The following is a 20,206-nucleotide window of genomic DNA, read 5'->3' as shown; positions in this document are numbered from 1 at the left end:
AGTGAGCCTGCTTTTAAAGGTGTGTGCTGCTCTAGAGAAGTCACACTCTAAGCTGGACAAAACGCTCAAAACTGAAACCTCCAGGTCTGCTCAAGGGACAGATAGTTTACTTTGTCAGACCTCAAATTCACCTATCTTTCCCATGCTTTGCTTTCTCTCTCTTAAGTCTGCAGGTGGGGTAACAGTAGTGTGAACTGGGCCCACGATGGCTCAGAACCTCCTCAGAAAGCCAGTCTAAGGGAAAGGAAGATGACTGTTGGGGGAATATCTTCTATAGAAACAAGTGCCTGGTCTACAGACAAACCACCCTGAATGTGCCCGATCTTGTCTGATCTCAGAAACCTGGTTAGGTTTCAAGGTCAGGCCTGGTTAATACTTGGATAGGAAACAAGTGCCCAGCCTTGGTCACATTTCATTCTCTCCATTTCAATCATGTTTCTCCTAAACAAGGCTCTTTAAAGGCAGCAGACATGTCAGTGTTGCTGTTAATGGCTGAGATGTCTCAAAGGTTCACTTGGTCCTGCCAGGCTTGAGAACGAAAGAGCATGAAATCTAAGGGGGGCTGTTGTGTTAACTGATGACCATTCTTATTCAGTGAGCGGCGTGTGCATGGAATTTGAAAGTCACATTTAGAAATGGTGATTAAATCTTGATGTGTATTAATCATTTGCAACGATGCAAAATAAGCATATTACTAGTAGATGGATTTGAAACACTGGGCCATGACTTTCCTTGGTCTGTAGATTTGTGTTTTCTCTCATTTTGGTGTTATACTCCATCCAAGAAAGAAGAAGCAAATTGGACACTGTGCGCTCACTATGGGAGACAGTTAAGGGACAAGGTTGTTCCTCAGAGAGCTGCAAATGTGTTTGCTTGTACCGAGTCGCTTCATCAGAAATCAGTTTCACTTCTCTCTGGAAGGATGCTTTCTTCCAAGTCCTTCATTCTCTGAAAGAAGAACAAATGCATATGAGATAGAGGAGACATTTTCTGATAAAAAGATATTTTAGTTTATTTTCAATGTTGAGTTCTTATCGTACAGAAGACTATTAGGATATTCATAGCCAACTGCACCACCGTAATATAGGACCAATGCTGTAGGAATTTTTTGCTTTGCATATGGATTAAGATTTGAGTATATCTTTACCTCAAAAGTAAATGTGGGTATGAATCAACTTTTACCTTTTAATCCCTTTTTGCATCTTGCTATGCTGTATAAGTTGAGGCTAGTAACTCATTGGGGTAGAATAGTCAAGTCCCCAAAGAGAGAGTGAGCCAGATTCTGAATGGACAGAATTCATCATTAAGGTAAAGGATCAGTAGCAAAATCAAAAATCACCTCAGGAGATGCTGCTGCTGATTTTGAGCTATTAGGGAACTCAAAAGGCACAATGTACTAATTCACCTTTCAGGGGACAAATATGTAGTTTCTGTCTGTGCTATTGACGTTTCAGAGATTTGTGTTTTTTTTTCAAATACGAGAAATGGTTTCTTTTCCATTTTTAATCCCATCAAACCCTGACTCATTTGTAAACTGCCTCCACTTCATTCACTCATTTACAGCTGAAGACATGCACCAGTCCACTCAGGAAATAAGTCTTACTGTGCAAGTAAGATCAATTGTTTTAGAAATAAAATTAAAAGTGTAAATGCAGTTAACATTTGAAGACATGTCAATTGAAAGTACTCTTTGAACTCATTTGACCAAGTTTTTCTTTCTTTCTTTTTTTCCCCCCTTCTTCCATTTTTTGAAATCACACCTGTGTTAAGACATGCACTCTCTTTCCTCTATCTGGTAAGCACAAGGTGTGGGAACTTGTGCAATAGATAATTAATCTCTATTGCTATCTATAGTTTCATAGTTAACACTGTCTTAGGAGAAGTGTGAAAACACATTCACACCTTTGAAAATGGATGATTAACTAATCAAATGACAATATGAATGTTAGACAGAATTACAGAAATGACTGCAAGGGAGAGCTCTTTATGATGATAGCATTCTGGTTCATTTTTAAGGGTGGGTCGCTCAGTGTAATCTGTGCTTCTCAGACCTCCAAGCAGATTCTCCACTTTTTAATTGCATGACTCTTCAAAAAATAAAGGAGAAAATTTCAGATTATCCTCTAATTAAGCATTTCTGAATCCAAGAGGTCAGAGGGGAGAAGAGGAGACATAGTTCAAGGCCACAGGCAGGGAGGAGCCAACAACAGAGAATCCCATTTGAGGGAACAGTCAGTTATTTTTCCCTCTGGACTGTCATTCCATTTACCATGGAGACTAACCCGAATATGCAATGGAATCTTCTGTCTTGAGACTTTGATGTCTAAAAATCTAAATTCAAAGACAGGCCCCCATCTTTCTGCTTCATCCAATTTTTACGTTCTCTAAGTTTTCCGTTTCAGAAATGATCATTGGAAAACGAAGGTGATTCTGTTAGAAAAATGAAAAACTACAGCCTGAAGCTTTAAATTTAGCAATCCACGAATATTGTATATAAAGCCTTCAGGATAAAAATATTATCCAATATTTAGTCATAAAAGCCAAAGTGTGTATTTGAGACACAGAGCATGCCCGGCCTTATTACTATCGTTTTTTGTTTTTTTTACTGGAATTTATTTATTTTATTTATTTATTTTTTTTAAATTATTTTATTGAGGGCTTGTACATTTCTTATCACAGTCCATACATACATCCACTGAGTCAAGCACCTATGTACACCCGTTGCCCTCATCAATCTCAAAACATTTGCTCTCCACTTTAGCCCTCAATATGGTTTGCTCATTTCCCCCCTCCCTTCCCCCCTCCCCCTCCCTCCTGAACCCTTCATAATTCATAAATTATAGTTTTGTCATAAGTTACTTGGGATAACAGTTGTATGAGCCCCTAATAAAATGTTAAAAAAAAAAAAAGTTACCCTGTCCGACGTCTACCTCCGCCCTCTTCTCTGCTGTCCATTCCCCAGGGAGGAGGCTATACTTAGATTCTTGTAATTGGTTCCCCCTTTCTATCCCGCATTCCCTTCACCCTCCAGGCCTCGCCCCTCTCACTGCTGGTCCTGAAGAAGTCATCTATCCTGGGTTCCCTGCGTTTCGCTATCCGTACCAATGTACATCCTCTGGTCTAGTCAGATTTGCAAGGCAGAATTGGGATCATGATATTGGGGGGGAGGAAGTATTAAAGAACTAGAGGAAAGTTACGTTTCATCGTTGCTAACCTGCACCCTGATTAGCTCGTCTCCTCCCCAAAACCCCTCCACAGGGGGGTGTTCTGTTGCCACCCGATGGACTCTGAGTCTCCAGTCTCCACTCACCCACCTTTATAATGACATGATTTCTTGTTCCTTGATGCCTTACACCTGATCCCTGCAACCGCTCGTATTTTATAAATGTCCCAACTGTAATGCCCTGAAGTCTACCTGCAAATCATCACCTGGCTCCTGATTAACACAAGACTTTATACTAAGTTAGCATCCAAAAATTGCCTAGTATATGATGAGATAAAGGTTGCCACAAAGTCACATGTACATTAAAAATGTTGATTATCTAGAAAACAAAAAACAAAAACAAGCATGATTTCTCTCAAATAATATATTAGTCACAGATAACCTTTGTTATTTTTTTACAAAACTTTACAAATTAGCAGTTGCTTATTTATGAGTCGAGCCCATGGGTGGAACCAAAGTTTAATGCACTAGGCTGTGAATGAAAGGATTGGAGGTTGGAGCTCACCCAGAAGCCCCTCAGAGGAGAGGCCTGGGATTGTACTTCTGAAAACCCACCCACCGACAATCCTAGGGGGTAGAGTTCAACTCTGATGCACAGGTGGTCCTCATGAGTGGGAGTCAAGTTGAGGCAACTGGTTTATCTAGAGCAGCAATTCTCAACCTGTGGGTCGTGACACCTTTGGGCGGTTGAATGACCCTTTCACAGGGGTCGCCTGATTCATATCAGTAGCAAAATGACAATGATGAAGTAGCAAGGAAAATAATGTTATGGTTGGGGGTCACCACCACATGAGGAACTGTATGAAAGGGTCACGGCATTAGGAAGGTTGAGAACCACTGGTCTAGAGGCACCAAGTGAATATACTGGCAACTAATTTAGCTTTGTGGCTAGCATTCATGATTCCCCTGAAACCTTTCTGGTCATGGTCTTTCCCAATCTTCTTTGTCTTCACTTCTCAATAACAATGAACACCATGGTACACTTCTTTGTAAAAACACTGCATTCTCTTGGTTTTCATGCCTTTATATCTTCCTGATTTCCCTTTCTCTCCTCAGGAGATCTCATTCACTCTTACAGTATATATACATATACATATACATACATACATACATACATACATATATATACACACACACACACACATATATATACTTGTCCTGGTGTTATATTGGTTATGCAATTGGCTGTGATCAGCAGTTCAAAACCAACAGCAGCTCTGAGGGAGAAAGGCTGGGCATTCTACTCCTGTAAACAGTTACAGTCTCAGAAACCCATAAGAGGGTCAGTCACTATGAGTCAGGATCGATTCTATGGTAGTGAGTTTGAGTATATGTCATGCCAAATGTAAGCCTCTAGTTCAAAGTTCTCCTTTCGCTCACAGTCCCATATAGTTAAGTGGGTGTACAGACACACACACACCTAAGTGCCTGGGGCACCTCGATTCATCCCCTATGCCAACTCCGTCTCTATCTTCCCCTCTGGAAGTCATTTGTTCATTTATCGTTTCATCTGTAGAAACCTGTTATATACATGGGGGTTTCATGAAGTTTATAGAACAATTCCATTATTTTCTTTCTGTTTTTCCATGAAAACTTGTTGAAAGCCACGTGGCCTGCCTCAGAGTCTGACAGAATGAAATACTGCCTGGTCCTACACCACGCTCACGATCATTCCTATGTTTGAGACTTGTTGCAGCAATTGTATCAATCTATCTCCTTACATGTCTTCCTTGGTGTTTTGCTAACGTGTGATGACCCCTTCGGGTTCAGTGGTGGAGTGCTAATCACAAAGTCGCCAGTTCAAACCCATGAGCTGCTCTGCCGGAGAAAGGTTGAGGCAATCGGCTCTGGCCCCAAATGACAGCCTTTGAAACATACACTGAGTCAGAATTGAGTCAGAGATAGGGGTCCTTGTGTGGAGTTTACTTTACCAAGCATCATGTCCTTCTCCAAGGACTGGTCCCCGCTGATGGCATGTCCAAAGTACGAGACAAAGTGTCACCATTGCAGACGCTAAGGGACGTTCTGGATGTACCACTTCCCACACAAGTTTGTTTGTTCTTCTGGCAGTCCCTGTAATATTGTATGTAAAGATACGAAGTTTCACATGGTAGGAGATTTCCTGTCATCTGTAAAAAGTCAGATCTCCATATTTGTGCCAGAGTTCAGTTTCCTAGGGCCTGACAGACAGGCATAAAGAGGAAACGAAAACCAATTTGAAATCAGCAGCAATTCCACATTTGAGACTATGGATTTCTTTCTTTATATAGACAGATAGGTACAATATTTTTATTAACAAATCTTACTCATTCCAATAGATCCCTTCCCTTCCCATACAGCTCTCTTGTTCAGTCCCATCGGATGGGGCCAAACAATGATCAATGCTATCAACTTTCCTCTCTTACCACCACCCCCCCACTCCCCACTTCTGGACCCTCAGGGAACCATTACTCTGGTCAGACACTGGGATTCTTAATAAACAGATGAAGATTTTAAGTTCAAGGTATCATATTTGTCTACTTTGCAAAAAAAATTAATGGCAAGATTGATAGCAAACCAAAGAATAGGCATTGCTATATATTACTGATTCTTGTTCAGTGAATTATTTAGAGTAGACTTTGCAATAAATTTCAAGTCATTAGCATTGTAATAAATACATGGTAAGATTCAATAATTGGCTAGAGATATTCGGAAGTGACAGAGCAGGAGATTTGGTTTGAGTAAAAAGTTAATAACTCTTTACAGTATTCACTAATCTCATATAAATTAATGGAAATGTTTCTACACAATCGGAATAAAAATCCAAAGCGTGCACTTCACTTTGTCACATATTCTTCTTACTGAAGCTGCAAAACTGGCTGGAAGTAAGCACCAGAGTTTTCAACTTCTCTCTCCTCTGAATGAGGCGAATGTGTGCAGCTGAAACAGAAGTGAATACGTGAACTCACCAACCAAACGTTTTCATTTCTCAAGAGTATGGAAATCTCCCGGGTCACACTGTGTTGCAAATTCATACTTCCCAACATGCTTTTTATGATGTCTAGTGTGCATATTCTAAAATTGATAAAATGGTGAATTTTTCTTAAGTAGTTGCCTCAGTAAAATAAGGTGTCATCCTCCCCAGTGTTTTTGATCCGACTTCTCTTTTTTTCCCCCCCGCCTTGCACTAGATCTTCTTAGGTAGAACTGACAGTAGAAATCACCTTTGAAACATAAGGATGAAAGAGACAAAAGTCTTAGGTAAATATTACCATTACTCGTTTATCCTATATCTGCAATCTAATGGAAGTGAAACGTTCATAACACTGTTTCTGAAACTATATTCTGCCTTTAATATAACCAACATAAAAATTACTTGGGGGACGAAGGTGGAGGGTGGGGCAGAGGGGAAGTCAACAATAATGGGTACAAGAAGGAAGAAAATGTTCCAAAATTGATTGTGGTGATGATCATACGACCGCTATTAATTTGACTGAACTATCGAATGGTGTGATGAGTTCATTGTAGTTCATTGAGCTCATATGAGCTCAATAAAACTAATTTAAATACATAAACAAGTTTTTAAAAGGGACATCTGAAGTTCTATTATTGGATTTACCATGTCTTAATATGAGAATGTTTACCAATTCCAATATTTTAATTTTCAATTTATTTTGTGACCCTAGACAACAGAGCAAGATTCCAAATGGGTAAATAATAGGCCTCTCTTTTGCAAAGAGGGAAAAGAGTTACAGTGATCGGGTAAACCAAACCAAACCACACTCCCTGCCATCAGATTGATTCCAGCTCATACTTCCCCTGTAGCACAGGGGCGAACTGCCTCTGTAGATTTCTGACAATCTTGACTCTTTACAGGAGGAGGGATCCTCATCTTTCTCCCACAGAACAGCTAGTAGTTTTGAACCGTTGATCTTGGGGTTCAACAAACATGGGGTTGCTAATTGCAAGGTCAGCAGTTCGAAACCAGTCACTCCACGTTCACAGATTCGGCTTTCCTCCTGCAGTTGGTGTCAATGTGTGAGTTTTGTGAGATGGAGGACTTTGTGGATTGGTGTCGGGCATATAGGCTAATGTTGGACTTGTGGGCTTGGGCAGCACTGGGTTGGGATGTTTTCTTAAGGTGCACTTACCCTTTATATAAAACCCTCTCACACATGAGTTTCTGTGGATTTGTTTCTCTAATGTACCCAGACTAACACAATATTCTTTTTTTGTGTGTATGATATCCTTTATTTGAAATCCAGATAAGTAAATCTATAGAGACAATACTATATTAACAGATCCTTAGGGTTTCTACAGAGGGGGCCGGGGGAAGATGAAGAGCTAATAACAATGATCTCATGATTCATCTTCAGCACAGAAGGAACAAAAGTAAAGAGCATTTTTTAAAGTAACCTACAACAAAATGACTTCAACTTTGCCATTTATTAAATATAATTTGTGGGTACAGGAACATCCATTGTATTTTCTGTTTAAAGTGTTTCATAATAAAAATAAAATATCTAATACTTCAAATTAAAAAATGAAGAAAAAAAGAGGAATCTTTCCTTATATAATCTTCATGTGAAGAAAGAAGAAACGGGAGATTTGCCTTTTCTCGGTGTTCAGATTATATGAGGAATGACGGAAAATGCCTATTACCCTAAGAACAGTAAGTTCTTATGACCTGCCTCTACTCAATACTTTCCCTCACAAGGAGATCACTGAGGGTATGAGTGCTATATAAGGTGTGGTGCAGAAATGCGATAGTGACTGGCTATTCGAAAGAAAAGCATCGAGGATCTTCAAAAGCTTGTCTTTAAACAAGCAGCCATCTCAATGAGGTGTCAGCTAAGTCCATTCGGAAGATGCACGCCAGCCTGCATGATCCAGGGATTGTGAGCAATAAAGCCCAACACTGCTGGAGGGCACAGTATTAGAGCTTAAATTCTGAGCACGGGGTTTGCAGAAGGCTCTGGATGGCAGGGAAAGCCCAAAATCCATTTCCAAGGTCCCCACATGGATTAAGCCTTCGGTGAATTCACCCTGACCATAGACTAGGGATGTGAGAAGGCTTGCTATCAGACAGAGTGAATTGTAAAGTGGATTATTGAAGATATAATTCGCTTCAAATGTAACACCTTATCATTGGTCTCCCTTTTGACCCATTTTTAATTTGTTCCAGTTTTTCATATTTTCTGCTTTCTTTTCTACTGAAGTTTTCCTCTGTTTTATTTTGTCATTATTGTTGATTTTTTTTTTTTGGCTTTGTTTTGTAGGTTTTTCTGTATGTGAAATCTAGGATTGGTAAATCCACAGAGTCAGTAATTGGGTCAATAGTTCTCAAGGGCATGGCAGGGCCGTCTAGGAGGAAATGGGGTGCTAACCATGACTACAAGAAAGAAAACAATGTTCTAAAATTGATTTTGGCAATGATTAAACAATGTTTCAATATGATTGAACCGTTGAATTCTATGATATATGAATTGTATGCCAATAAAATGATTTTTCAAAAAAGATTACAGTGTAAACAAAGTCCCTGTTAGGGGTGCCTCCCAGTGGTTATGCAGTGGGCTCTTAACCTTGCAGTCAGCAGATCGAAACCAGCAGCCACACCACTGGGAAAAGATGAGGCTTTCTACTCGCTATGAAGAGTTCTAGTATCCGAAGCCCACAGAGGAAGTTCTGTCTTGTCCTGTCCTCATAGGCTTGACTGGAGTCAGAACTGACTCCAAGGCAGTGAGTTTGGTTTTGAGGGATCTAGAACCCCAGTGCACATGTGTCATAAAGTTGGATCTTCAAAGAAGGAATGTGTAATCATGAGGCAGTTTCTGGGCAGGAAACCAACCTCAGAAACACTCCAGGGTTCAGTTTTATTGTTCCTTTAAGGAGTCTCTCTGCCTTTCTGAAATCCACTGTACAGGCAATGAATTGTGGCTCTAGAGCAGTGGTTCTCAACCTTCCTAATGCCATGACCTTACAGTTCCTCATGTTGTGGTGACCCCCCAAACCATAACATTATTTTCATTGCTACTTCCTAACTGTAATTTTGCTACTGTATGCTACTGTGAAAGGGTCATTCGACCCCCAAAGGGGTCGCGACCCACAGGTTGAGAACTGTTGCTCTAGAGGTATAGTGAGGAGAGCAAGAGATGAAGCTTTACAATCAGGTTGGCTCAGAGGCGGGCTTAGTAGGCCTGGGAATTTGGACATGTGTCTGTGGGAAATCAGGAGTTGTGGGAGGATTTTCAGCCAGTGGTGACATGAGGAGATATAGGAGGATTTTGAAATGTGTTATCTGGCTAAGGCACATAGGAGTATATTGGAGAGACGAAAACCTGGCAGGCAAAAGAAATGATGAGGTTACAAAAATAGTTTGGTGGGGGTGGGATGACCATCTGCACAGAATATTGACTCTGAGGCAGCAAAGGTACAATATGTTATTATAGAAAGTCTTGGCTTTAAGGAGTGAAACGCAAAATGTAGGGGCAAAGACATTTTAGATTTCAAGTAGAAGTTCATTTCTGAAAATGTTGACAGGAATAAGGATACTGTAAGGATAAGATGAGTCAATTTCCAAAATGCTGAGCTGGGGCATAAATCAGACATCGAAATGAAATTATTCAGTAGAGAGCTGGAGCCGTAAACTTGAAAGTTGAAGAAAACATATCTCAAAACAAAACCAAACCCTATGTGGTGCTCTATGTGGGAATCCTTCACATAGACGTCATGCCGGGAATGAGGGAGCTCTCTGGGAGAAGGCCAGAGCTCTTAGGGTCGGCCATAATGGAGGCGTCGAGGACGCGGAAGCAGAGGAGGTGGCCGAGGGAAGAGCAGAAGCAGTGGAAGAAGGAAGGATGCCTAGGGCTGGTGGGAAAAAGCTTTAAAAAGGAAAGGGCCAGGGAGGGTAGGCAGGGTACGGCATCAGCAGCTGTGACAGAAACCTCAGAGACCCTAACACTGAGCTCTGGAGAAAGGTTGTCTGCTTCAGAAGGCATTCATGGAAGCAATAAATCGAATCATTCTCTACTCGCATTTCATCTCTTCACAAGCCTTTTCTTAGAAAATTCCTTTTGTGGGGTGGAAAATGCGCATCCTCTGATGTTTGGTTTCGGAGGAAATATACTACCTGGTCCAATGCACTATGCCATTCTGGAACTCCAGATAGTGTCTGACTGGATCCTTCGGTATTCTAATATGCCTCTAGGACTAATTCAAGGAGAAATTCATTTTCCTTGACCAGTAAACATGATTATTTATGATCTGTTTTCATTTCTCGAGAGTAAGCCTAAAGTGCCTAAGGTACATCTGGAATTCACAGATTGCTAACGTACTGATACATAACATTCCACATTTATTGGCCACCACTGTGTGCCAAGCACGGGCCAGCATTTAATAATTATTTCCTCATTTAAGATTGCAAGCCGGGCATTCTGGGATATTATTGCCTCTCCATTTTGGGGGAGTAGTAGCTCAAAAAAGTAGTAAATAATTGTTTTGCTCATATGGTAATGGAAGACACCACCTCCAAATCCCTTTTATTAATTAATTTCTCTGTATTCATTAATTGGCTCTACATTGTCTGATTTGATACAATAATTATTTGAAATGAAAACTATGGGAAATTTCACCTAGCAGAACACCACACATAAAAAAAGATATCATAACCTGAAAAGAAAGAAATTTTCTCTTAATTTGTTTGGTCCAAGTAAAGTTAAATTTCAAACCTGACCTACTGGTTTAGCTGTCATCTATTGTATTTTATTAATCAGAAGTGGACAATTTTTCTTTTACTTTTATATAGCCTATTTAACTTATGGAAGAAATATGCTATCATTTATGTTTCAACCCACCTACAAAATACTGTAAAAATAATCAACAAATTCAAGGAAGTGTATTTCACCTTGAAGGTAAACAGGGCATGCAGTTTTACAAGACTAATAATTTCTATAATTGGAATACTATATGTTTCCAGTCTAATTAATGAAGTTAGATTAGTCATCTTTTTTGAAAACCCATCTTATGCTGCCCTCTTAATGTTAAATTGAAGAACCTGTCACTTTCAATATTTCACACGTGGGCTGTGATTAAACTTTTAAACATGTCTTTGTTTTCTTTACCTTTAAAAAAAATAATTTTATTGGTGCTCGTACGACTCATCACAGTCCATACATACATCCATTGTGTCAAGCACATTTGTACATTTGTTGCCATCATCATTCTCAAAACACTCGCTTTCTACTTGAGCCCTTAGTATCAGCTCCTCATTTTCCCCCCCTCCTCCTCCCTCATGAATCCTTGATAATTTATAAATCATTATTATTTTGTCATATCTTACACTGTCCGACATCTCCCTTTACCCACTTTTCTGTTGTCCGTCCCCCAGGGAGGAGGTTATATGTAGATCCTTGTAATTGGTTCCCTCTTTCCACCTCACCCTCCCTCCACCCTCACAGTATCGCACTGTCAGCACTGGTCCTGAAGAGATCATCTATCCTGGATTCCCTGTGTTTCCAGTTCCTATCTGTACCAGTGTACATCCTCTGGTCTAGCCAGATTTGTAAGGTAGAATTGGGATCATGATAGTCGGGGTGGGGAGCATTTAAGAGCTAGAGGAAAGTTGTATGTTTAATCGTTGCTACACTGCACCGTGACTGGCTTGTCTCCTTCCCACGACCCTTCAGTAAGGGGATGTCCAGTTGCCTAGAGATGGGTCTTGGGTCCCCACTCTGCACTCCCCGTCATTCACAATGATATGATTTTTTGTTCTTTGATGCCTGATAACTGATCCCTTCAGCACCTCGTGATCATGCAGGCTGGTGTGCTTCTTCCATGTGGACTTTGTTGCTTCTCAGCTAGATGGCCACTTGTTTACCTGATGTTTTCTTTCTTTGTTTTCTTGACCAACTGATTTTCTTCTTCTATAACTTTGGAATGTGAGAATAAATCCTTTGACACGGAAGTAGAGTGGATGATGTCATGCGCTTTGTTCCATGTAAGCCCTGAGTTGAGCAATGAATAGAATAATTGAATAAACCAAAACCAGTGGAAAAGTGTTGATGGGTGGCCTCTAGAAAATACCCAACCATGAGTCACCCTTCAGGTTTTAGTAACAGGTTAGAGGGCTAGGTGTTTGGATAATTCACTGTAACGGTAGTCCGGTTCAAAATCCAGAAATCAGTGAGCCAAAGTAGAACAAGCCATGTGGCTGTGCTCTTCTGGTAGAGTGTAGAGGCTAGTGATCAGAGAACTAGAGAAACTCATCAAACTTTAATAAGCAAATGTGTACACTGAGAAGACTAGCACATGGTCAGCGTAGCCTGAAATGGCAGCTGGCTACCTTGATGGGTTGACCCTCAGAGCTACTCAGTAAGAAATGCTATCAATAGTAAATTAAATACTCCCTGGTAAAGTCTTTGGACTGTGTGAACTACCAAGGTAATGCTCTGTTTAGGGGGGTTGAAAATGGTGCCCCAAATATGTTTGTTGTTGTGTAGCTATGCCTTGGAACTGGTTTACACAGCAGGGCTTCAGTATCTTCATCTCTAAAAGGAGAACGTTTCGGTCCTCTCCTGGGGAATCCATCTGAATCAAGAAACCAGAGAGAGATTTAATACACTAGTTAGAGGCTTCAAAAGGGTTGGAAGGACAGAAGTGTTCCCAGAATGACCCCAGAACAACAGACCAGAATGGCGGGCCTGCCAAGCAGCTGCCCTTCCTTCTATGATCGGTCGGGAAGTTGGAGGATCCAAAAGGTACTCCCTCCATCACACTGGCTCATTCCCAGTCCAAATCAGCATAGGGAATGCTCCAGGATCTGATTCCCTATACCCATGGAACTAGTGTGGTCACGGTGACCCTTCCCACCCCTGCTGTGGAAAAATAACATGTCTGAAGGAGCAGATCTGAAATATTTGCCCCTCTCTATCTTCCAAATATCACATGGGCGAATCTGCTTGGTGGAGAGCTCAGTTGTATGTAGATTGAGGACTGTAAGGGAGATTATGAACATTTTCTACACTTTAGTAAGCAGTGAAGTAAACAACGAGATTGGAATATTGTTGAGTAAATTGATCTCTATATCGGCCTCATTAAGGTTCCCTTGTATATCTAGTAGCTTATGGTTCTGTAATTAGTCTAAGGTAGGGTTCATGGCTTGATTCTACATCGATGGCATATGTCGTATCAGAGTTATCACATAGCCCATACATATATTCAACCCAAAACAAGAAACCAAACTCACTGCCATCAAGTTGATGCCAACTCATAGCGACTCCATAGGGCAGACTAGAACTGCCCTTGGGAGTTTCTGAGAACGTCCCACTTTCTGGGCGTAGAAAGCCTCTTCTTTCTACTGAGGAGAGGCTGGCAATTTCAAACTGCTGACCTTAGGGTTAGCAGTCCCAGATGTACAGGCCTCTTTATGCATGCATCAGACATCTTAAGATAATTCAACAAATTTTAAATTACAAACAAATATGTACCAAACGATTCTTCTTGCCTGACATTTTGTGAACTGAAATACAAGGAAAAAAGTAAGGCATGGGGCCTGGATGGTCAAATTCCATAGTTTAGAGAAAAAGAAAGACTTGAAGAATGTAAAAATAAATGATCAACATAATATGAAACAGGGACATCTCTAGTGTGATTGATGTATTCTGAAAGAGTGAGACTGAGGGCCATGTGACTCTAGAAACTGGGCTTTCCCAGTCATGCAGGGACAAAGAATGAAGTGTTCCAGAAATGGTGAGTCTACATCTGGGTAGAGGGTGAGATATATCAGGATGAGCTGGTAAGGTTTGGGGTTGTGGGACTGATGGGAGAGAGTTAGGGATAAGTAAAGTTGAAAAGAGCAGTGATTCTAGAAGTGTAGTACCAAGAGCAAAAGCACTCACATCCCCTGGGAACTTGCTAGAAATGGAGATTCTTGGGCCCTGCCTCAGTCGGCTGAATCTAAAATCAACAAGAGGTGGAAATGGGGGTGCCAGCAATCTGTGTTTTGACAAGTCTTCCAGATGATTCAACCAACATTTGAGAACCACTGCTCTAAGAGAGAGGCATCACTTGGTGGCCAAGCTGCTAAGACCTCAGCTAATCACTCTAAGGTTAGCAGCGTGAAAATGCCTAGAGGACTTCAGAAGAAAAGTCTGGCGATCTCCTGAAAGATCACCGTCACTGACACAGCCGTGGGGCAAGACTCTGCTCTGCAGCACATGGGGTCGCCAAGAGTGGAAAGCAACTCAGTGGCAACTGGTTTGGTGTTTTTGTCTGTTTGTTTTTGGTTGTCGATTTGACTTCAGGGAAAACTGAGACCCTAAGGAGTCATGAAACAAAAGAATGATAAGATCCGACTTTCTTCTTAGGATGAAAACTGCCCAAAGTATGGACAATGGACAAGGCTGATGCCTGAAGAGTCAGCTATTGCAGGATACAAGTACAAGAAACAGGCTGAAAGCCAAGTAATTACTGAGAAAAATCTGTGGACCGTAGAGCTGGGAGTTCATTTATAGAGTCTCAATTGTATTAGACTGTTCCCTGTTTCAAGGGGGAAAGCTACTCAATCTTCTCTATTAAGTATCGTGCTGCCTGTTGTCTTTTCATATATGCGCTAAATTATACTGAAGAATTTCCATTCTCTTCCGTTGTTCTTTAGGATAACTACGTCATTTTGTATTTCTTTAGCATATATATTTAAAATGACTATGTTGATAATCCATCAATAGTAATTGGCATAGTGGTTCCATTTAGGAATTACGGTTCCGAATTAGACATAAAGATTTATTTTTAGAATGTCTATGTTGTTCATTTTAAAAGAAAAATTAGAAACAACCTCAAACTTTAACAGTGAAAGAAATTGTGGTTTCTATACAAAGCTTGTTAGTGTTAGGCTGTTAGCTGAACATTTGGCGGTTCACACCCACCAACCGCTCTCTGGAAGAAAAGTGAGGCGGTATGCTGCTGTAAAGCTCTGTCGCTTCAGAAACACCAGGCAGTGGTCTGCTCTGTCCTATGAAGCTGCTATGAGTTGAAATTGACTCAATCACACTGGTTGTAGACGTAGTCTTGATGAAGGCTATGTTTCCTAGGCTTCTAGTAAATAGTATAAATGGAAGGAAAAACATATTTATATTCAGTGTAGGAATCATAAATATTGATAGTGATTGAAGCAAAATCAGATGAATAATGATCTCTCCTCCAATATTTGGTTTCAAGTAAACAAAAGCCGATGTTTGAGTAAATTCCTTCAGTAGACATTTGGTGGGTACCTTCTGTTTCTCCAGCACTGATATGGAGAGGGATCCATTGAGTCTATTTCTTATTCGAGACCAAGCTATGAGTATGGAACCATATTCAGAGATAGTGTGTGTCTGAGAAGTGTGGTTCTTCAAGGAAAATCCTGGGATGACGACTGGAAGCTAGAGTTTTAAGCTAAGGCATTTCCAGTTAGGCGGAACAAAAGCAAAGAACAACAGATCCAGGTAACCCTGATTCGGAGACATTCCCTGTGCTGGGGTTTTATATATTCCCAAGGATATGTTGTATCATTTCGTTTGATAGTCAGAAAGAAAGAGAACGACATTTACATCTAGCAGCAGAGCCTCAAAGTCAGATTGCCTGGTGCTTCTGTGAAGAAGGAAAAGAAAGATACGACGTGGCTGTATTATTGCACTTCCTACTTCCTACATAGGTGACTGCTACGTGATACCATGAGGCATTTGGAAGTGTCCCATAAAATGTGTTTCAGAATTATCCATTGGATTCTCTTCCCTCCTGATCAGGGGAGCCCAATGGGTATTGGCTTTCACTATCTTTTCATTTTATTTTTTCCATGAACTTTTGGAAGCCCCTTTGTAGAACTATCATTGTTTTTATCTTTCTTTTTTTTATGCTTTAAGAATAAGTTTTTCTGACCTCAGAGCAGATTGTGGTCTGTCTCAAATGAGGGCACCCAGAAAACAATACCCAGTGCGAACAAAGCATAAATAGAAAGCCTATTGCAGAGGTGAGAGGTGATTTTTTCACACCTTCTGTTCTCACCTGATAAGTAATAGGGCACACTGCTAAAATCTCCTTTGTTCATTTGAAGAGGTTTTTTTTTCTTCTTCACATAATGCTGATTTAAGCATAGTGCTACCTAGATTTTGGTCCTAAAGGAAGTGTAGTCCTGAATTATTAAATTAAAACAAACAAGCAAACAAAAAACCCCCCAAAACTCCACCTAAATGTAGCATAATAATAGTTTGAAAGAGTGGTTTTCTAAAAGTGAAAACAGAAGATCTAATCACCAGAAAGAATCCGTAACCACAGTTTTCATTTATGAACCATATCAGACACCATTCTTAATGTTTAATACAGGTTATGCTTGAGTCAAAACAATTGTGCAAGAAAGTTAATTATATCTTTGCAGATGTGGTAACAGAGGTTCAGGAGAACAAATGATGTCACATTAGATATGTAGCTCTGTACAACATGGCTCAATCTCATAGCCATAATATTGAGCCAAAGAAACCAGGATATGAAAGTATACACTGTAGGATTACCTTTATACATAAATTCAAAAATAAGGGACAAGTGTGGTTACTCTTGAGGGTGGGGTTCGACTAGGAGAGGGCAAGAGAGAAACTTTTCCATTACTATGAGGTTTATTAAGGAGGCTAATAGATGATAAATGCTCAGGATATAATCATTTGGACAGGACATGTTCTCTTAGCTGTAGCCACAGGCAGGTCTCTCTCTGGTGTTTGGCCTCTGTCAGCCACATGGCCTGTTGACCTCTGCCCTGTTTGTGCTATGTTACAAAATCCTTCTAGGACTGCCAATAAATTCCCAAAAGGCACATTGTTCTGCCATAAGCCACAGCCAGAAGAAATTCAGCTCCAGCTTCATGGGTCAGTAAACCAAACTCCACTGATGAAGTGCCTGGCAACACCCCACTCCACAAGCCAGCCTCCTGCCCAAAGGTACTCAGCTGGGAAGTCCACCACTCTGTCTCATGCTCTAAGTCTCCTGCTGCCACCCCTAGTGTCATAGCTGTCTCCTGGATCAAGAAGGCTCAATGCCCAGACACCTCAGAGTCCAAAGAATGTGCACCACTCCAGATTCTTCCCTCTTGCCAGAAAAGATCACTGATTCACCCCATTTCACACTCCAATTATGAAATTTATTAAAGAAGTTAACAGACCACAAATGCTCAGGATACAATTATTCAGACAGCACCACCTCTTCTCAGTCATGTCCATAGGCTTTGGCTTTGGTCTTTGGTCTCTGGTCTTTGGCCTCCCAGCCATTTGGCCCATTGGCCTCTACCCTGTTTAGGCAATGTTACAAAGTTCTCTTAGGGTTGTCAATAATGGCCCAAAGGGTACAATAGTATACCATAAGCCTCTGCTTGAAGACCCTCAGCTTTAGCTCTGTGGGTCAGCAAACCTGATATGAGTGGAAGCTGAATGCATACATGCTCACACATATATATCCAGATTCATCTGTACAAAAATCTCTGTCCTTTACTACATATGAATTATAACTCAACAAGAGAGCAAAAGTTGAGGAGAATGAATTAAAATGTAGTTCTCTTTAGTTCCTAAGACCCTATCTTTCTACTACACATTCTTTCTGCAATCATTGTCAACTTTTCATGGGAAGCATAGAATCTTACTTATTCTGCTGGGATATTGCACAGCACAATCTCCACAGATGATAAACGATTGCAAGTGGGTGAATGTAGAAGAAATTGCAAAGTACAAGGAAGTTGAAGAAAGGTTGATGGAAATTAGGACTGAGTGATAAAGACTTTTGTGCACCTTGTTAAAAGGGAGGGTTTAGATGTGACTTATCTATAGACAACCACTGGAACATTGCATGTTAAAAATTTGTGATCGTTTCTTTTCTTCTTTTTGTTGCTGTGGGTAGAATGGATTAGTGAACATGATTGGAAGGAGGCAAAGTTTAGAAACTGAAAGCAAGCTAGGTTATTATGATGATCTATGCCAAAGCAGATAGATCTCAGACTACAATGTGTTGCACTGTAGTTTAAGGTGACGGAGTATTATTTTAGGAGTAGGGTTGGGTGGGTGTTGCAATTAGTGGGAATTGAGGGTGCAGGACAGACAGGGGTTGATGGAGAAGGTGAAGCAATCCAGATGAAATTAAGTCTTGGTCAAACAGCAGAAAAACAGGACCAAGTACTCACATATTGCTCTGGAGAGAGGATAAGGCTGGGTTAGTTGTTAGGGATCTAGTCAAGTGAACTGGTATACAGAGAAGTGTTCTAGTTTTGGTGAAGGATTTGAGTGCTAACCTGGATCAAAGGCCATTTATACGGAGACAGCATAGTTTATAAGGGCTGTGTCTTGAAGCTCAGAACAAGAAAGAGCCTCCAGATCCTATCTTTTGAGGTCTAGTGCAACTTCTGCCTTATCTTTGAAGTGTTCTTTATCACACAGTATTCTTTCTTTCCTGAAAAGCTACTATGTAGCATTAGCTATTGGATATTGTCTGAGTTCTGGGGATCATGGTTGGATAATAAGCAGTTCCTAACATTCAGGATCAAGTGCTGGCCTCCTCTTTTAAGCTCCTCTTGCCATTATGGCCCAAAGAATCATCTATTAATGTGGTGCCTTAGGGAAGTTCTGTTTTGAACTGCTAATTTAATTTCTAGGATTGAACTTTAAGGGACTCTAGTGGCATAGTGGCTAAGCACTCATCTGCTATCTTCAAGGTCAGTGGTTCAAACTCCATGGAAGATATGGTAGCCTTGCCCATAAATATTACAGCCTTAAAAACACTATAGGACAATTCGTGTCCTTCATCTTATATATGTTTGACATAGTGTCAGGAGAGACCAGTCCCTGGAGAAGGACATAATGATTGATAAAGTGGAAGGGCAGACCAAAAAGAGGTATGCCCTCAATGAGGTGGATGGACACCATGGCTGCAACGAAGGGCTCAGGCACAGGAACAATTGTAAAGGGTGGGTGGGGGTGGGGGGCAGGACCATGCAGTGTTTCATTCTATTGTACATAAGGTGGCTATGAGTTGTAATCAACTTGATAGCACCTAGCAGCAGTAATTTCACCCTATAGTCAGAATGGACGTCATGGCAATGAGCTTGGCTTTTTTGTTTGTTTGCAGGGTGTGTGTGTGTGTGGGTTGTTTGTTTAACTTTTTTCCTTTATGACATATCTTCCTCAGTTATATTGTAAAGACTGTTTCCTGGAAACTGTGTAGTTTTCTTTGAGGATGGAGAATGGTATACTGTCATGTATCAGACATTGACTTTAGTCCAAGTGTGGTACAAACAGTTGTCTACTAACTGACATTGCTTCAGTCCCCTTCAGTGGTGTTAAAATCGCAGCTAAGAAAAGCATAGGACTCGGTTGTGCTCTGTAATATTTAGGACTAGCAATTGAGAGCAACTTGTTTGGTTTGTGACACATTTGGCTAGTGCTGCTCTCAGTGCAATATGTTTAGTAGTCCATCTTGTTGGGTCCAAGACACCCATGACATTACAGACATTCGTGCATAGGATGAAGCTCAAGTGAGTTGATTTAGATGAGCATATATTCAATTATAATTTTCAAGGGTAGTTATAATCCTGGGGAAGTAAGTGGTCCTTAAGTGCATGAAACAGGGAAGTGTATCACATTTATTCCTCACAGCAATCTTGTAGATTAGTAATTAACTAAAGTACAGATAAACCTTGAAACTTAGTTCATGTCACAAAGCCAATAGGTTGTAATATGGGTCTCAAGTTCAGAGACTCAGGTCTCTTTAACCAAAGCTCTCTAAAATTTCTTCCTTTACCATGATGCCCTTTTGATAAATAGTTGGGTTAATTACTTGAATGTGATTTTCATACACCATCCTGCCAAAAATATTGTTTCTAAATTAAATCATTTACCACCGGGAGAAAAGGAGGTTCCAGAGTGAATTCGGGACGTTTCTGCAGCACATTTATAAAATATACAAGGAAAGGGATCCGTTTTCCTGCTTAGCTGAGTGAAA

Source organism: Echinops telfairi, unplaced genomic scaffold (genome assembly GCF_000313985.2).
Source record: "Echinops telfairi isolate 266 unplaced genomic scaffold, ASM31398v2 ScPeMD7_7420;HRSCAF=8458, whole genome shotgun sequence".
Taxonomy (NCBI): domain Eukaryota; kingdom Metazoa; phylum Chordata; class Mammalia; order Afrosoricida; family Tenrecidae; genus Echinops; species Echinops telfairi.
The sequence above is the reverse complement of the archived record's forward strand: the minus strand, read 5'-3'. Positions refer to the sequence as shown.